Below are 4,446 nucleotides of genomic sequence, written 5' to 3' on the forward strand. Positions count from 1 at the left end.
GTCCAAAATCCTTTAGCATTTCGGGGACGTTTCCGCATGCTTTTGTGCTGAAATGTAAATCCGACGGGTGAAATTGACAACTGACTTGCACTTTGTGAACTAACTTGTAGTTTGTGATATCATGTTTAAATGTATTAAGAATTGAAGTTTTAGTAAGGATGCCAATCAGTGTTAAGCAATACATAAACCACGTGTTTCACTACTGAATTAAGCTGCATCCTAATATTGACGATGAATAACCGATATGGTGCATTGGTTAGTAATATGGTAGACATAAAAACTTTCTCCATAGGCTTACATTGATTATTTCTGGTGCGAAGTCATGTTGAAATAATGATAACAATTAAAACTGGTTATTAATTGATCTATATGAGTTATTACCCCCAAGTTACATGTATCATTTCAGATTGAAAAGAAAAGAAAGAAAAAAAAACGTATAAAAACCATATATGCACTTTAAAACTTGAGTCCATGATAACCTGGTTTGAGGTACATTATACAATTATTGACATATTTTCAGGTTGATACGGTGAGTTATCAACCCGAGTAAGTGGTTTTCGAGGGTTGATAACTCATCGTATCTACCTGAAAAATAGGTCGATAACTGTTTTATTATATGACATTTACAAGATATTAACCCGGTTCTTCAAAAAGACTACTACAATACACAGTATGATGTTTTCAAATGTTCTTTTTACGAAAGTAGTTTATCCATTACATGTAGTATATGGTAAATATCCAAATGCTTCTTGCTAATGTTTTGGACTTGTAAAACCGGAATATTTTATCGCTGCATCAACTGCTCGTCTCTCATTCTTGAACGTTTTCCATAAATTGAAGTTTGATCGCAGTAAACTTGCTGCCTTCCGCCATATATGTTGCAATAGATGTCCTTAACGTCCTATTAACAGCTATGGTCATGTAAGGACGGCCTCCCGTGTATGCGGTATGTTGCGAGTATGTAGTGCGAGGTGAGTGTTGTGGGAGAGTGTGGTATATTCATGTTGTGTCTTCTTGTATAGTGGAACTGTTGCCCTTTTTATAGTGCTATATCACTGAAGCATGCCGCCGAAGACACCAAGCAACACATCCCACCCGGTCACATTATACTGACAACGGGCGAACCAAGCAACACATCCCACCCGGTCACATTATACTGACAACGGGCGAACCAGTCGTCCCACTCCCCGTTTGTTGAGCGCTAAGCAGGAGCAGAAACTACCACTTTTATAGACTTTGGTGTGTCTCGGCCAGGGGACAGAACCCAGAGCCTTCCTCACAGGGGCGAACGCTCAACGCAAGGCAAAAAGTGAGGCGGTGCCAAGGGAGGCATTAGGAAAGATAAAGTCAGTTAGGAAGAAAAGAATAAACTAACCAGTTGACATTTATTTTCATCATTACATTCTTTTAAATAATAATCTCTGATAATTGAGTTTTCTTTGCCGTTTTAATGCACTGGTTTTTAGAGAAATGCTTCTGTTTGAGTACACACATCCCCAGGTGATTCATGCTTTATACTTTGTAGTAAATGTTTTATATATCAATACTGCATTATTTTTCTTTGGGGTTAATAAGATCCCTACATCGACTTATTGGAAATATCGAATTTATTAAATCAGACCATGCCATCAATATATTTCTCTTGGTAAATAGCCTGTGATGTAGCCTATATAAGCTGACCGTGTGTTTGCAAACATTGTGCCATTAACCGTCACAACTTTACAAGAGTGTGTGTTAATAGAATTCTTAGAGGAAGACCATCATTAAAAGAGCACCGCGCTTTAAATGCCTTCTACGGCTAATATGGCAACACACAAGAATTGCTGATGAAAAGCAGCATACTGAGTCGTATAAGGGTCAATACGTACGCCAATATCCGTCCAAGCTTCATATTAAATCCGTCGTGTTTACCATAAACTTCATCCCCAGCAACGCCGGACAACCATGATCCCATGAACTTATCGCAGGTAAACCCGATACCTTACACCATGTTTGATACACTCTACAACTACAAAAACGGTAAAGATGATATGGTACAACAATAGGTTGGTCAAAATAATATGAAATTACATAGTAAACAGCTAATTCTTTTAAGGACGACCTCCGTAATAAAAAAGAAAAAATAATCCTCAAGATTGCACACATAAGGTCGTTCGTTAAACACCCTTCTTGTGATTAAGACATTAATCTAAGAAACCAAACCAATCAATTTATTGTTATTTTTTTTTTGCTTTTTGTTATTTGTATATTATTGGACAAGAACATTTTGTTATAAATACATGTAGTTCAATTTTCCTTGAATGTTTTGATGCTGCCAATGTCCTTGGCACCAAATAACTCGCCATCTTTGTGTGAAGATGGACATAAAAGGTTTTATAGCTTCTTGTACTAATTGTCCATAAGATCGCGGCAGCCACATAGCTTTGCCGGGTCAATATATTAGAAAGCTCCTATTTGTGCGTAAAGAGCAAGGTTTAAATACAGGGGACATATTTGCGAAGACTACTAGAAAGCATATTATTGAGTGATCGAAGGGGTTAAAATATAATAAGCATTAATTATTTCAACTGTTCTCTGCATTAGGTCGAAGGGGTTAAAATATAATAGAGCATTAATTATTTCAGCTGTTCTCTGCATTAGGTTTACCTTCTCATTGGCTGAAGCAATGTTCCCATTATAAACTTTACATACATAGTGGCCCTGCAGGTAGGGCGTAATAATTGTACCTGCTGCCCCTATTGTATGATCGTAAAAGGCGACTGAATTTAGGATCTTATATTTTCTCTTCTTCCTAACTAACTTTATCCTTCCTAATGCCTCCCTTGGCACCGCCTCACTTTTGGCCTTGAGTTGAGCGTTCGCCCCTGTGAGGAAGGCTCTGGGTTCTGTCCCCTGGTCGAGACACACCAAAGTCTATAAAAGTGGTAGTTTCTTCTCTTGCTTAGCGCTCAGCATACAGGGAGTGGGACGACTGGTTCGCCTGTTGTTAGTATAATGTGACCGGGTGGGGTGTGTTGCTTGGTGTCTTCGGCGGCATGCTTCAGTGATATAGCACTATAAAAAGGGCAACAGTTCCACTATACAAGAAGACACAACATGAACATACCGCAGTCTCCCAAAACACGCACCTCGCACAACATACAAGCAACACACCGCATGCATGGGAGGCCGTCCTTACATGACCATAGCTGTTAATAGGAAGTTAATTAATCAAACAAACAAACAAACTTTACATAGACAAGGGAGGCCGCTTTAAATGACCTAAGCTGTTAATAGGATGATAGGCCAAACCAAAGATCTAGTATACCGCCGAAATATAAGTGAAATAAGCACATTGCTATCCCAAGGATCATAGGTTTCAATCACACTGGAGAGGGAAGACAGAAAGATAGGTCTGAGTCATGTTGCATTTGAATTCATTTTCCCTTGACGATGAAGTTCTGAAATTCTTTTCACATAGTATTGTTGAATATGTCATTCTGGGTAGTTATCACCAAAAATTGCTGTGAAAAACACGTGTGATTGTTAGGAATAGGCTTTATAGAATTTATTTATATATCATTATTGTGAAATAATAACAAATAGAAATATAAATAGTGCCCAATGCATCTATACGAAATTTAAGCAACCATATGGCATTATGAATATGATTCACGATACTTTATGAATATGAAGAGTTTCTATATTACTTGATAGTTATCATACCTTGAAATGCAAAATCTGATATTAAAACGATACGCTAGGTTAGGATAAAATAAAATAGCTCAAATACCTGATAATGAAAGTATATTGCAATAGCTTTAAATAGCCACATGGGCAGCGGCGTCATTTATCGGAATACATAGTGTATTATTTGTCTCCGATAAAAAAATCCTATCAAGGGTTAGTGTAGCGTTGTTATGGCAACACTCCAACGACTGAATTATTGTCAATAAATGTATACTATACATACGTGTCAATTGGCGTCTAGTCAGTAATGGGGCGCAATACGGGATACTGTTAAACTGGTAGGGTTATTATACAGTTAAAGCATAGGGTTGACGGATATAACAAGCTTCTGGGTTTCCGAGGCGTAGCCGAGGAAATAGTTAATAGACGTTATAGGTGGGTATTGAAGGCGACTACATGTACCAGTGATCTTGACCGCATATTTTTTAACCTGTACACATATTTCTTTTACCCTGGATGGATCGCCAGTTGACAAGAAAACACAACACGAACATACCACAGTCTCCCAAAACACGCAGCTTGCACCTACACTATACAAGAAGACACAACACGAATAAACCGCAGTCTCCCCAAACACGCACCTCGCACAACATACACGCAACACACCGCATGCATGGGAGGCCGTCCTTACATAATCATAGCTGTTAATAGGACGTTAATAAACAAACAAACAAACCTACACTACACACCGCATACATCGGAGGCCGTCCTTACATG

Source organism: Argopecten irradians, chromosome 6, assembly GCF_041381155.1.
Source record: "Argopecten irradians isolate NY chromosome 6, Ai_NY, whole genome shotgun sequence".
Classification (NCBI taxonomy): Eukaryota; Metazoa; Mollusca; class Bivalvia; order Pectinida; family Pectinidae; genus Argopecten; species Argopecten irradians.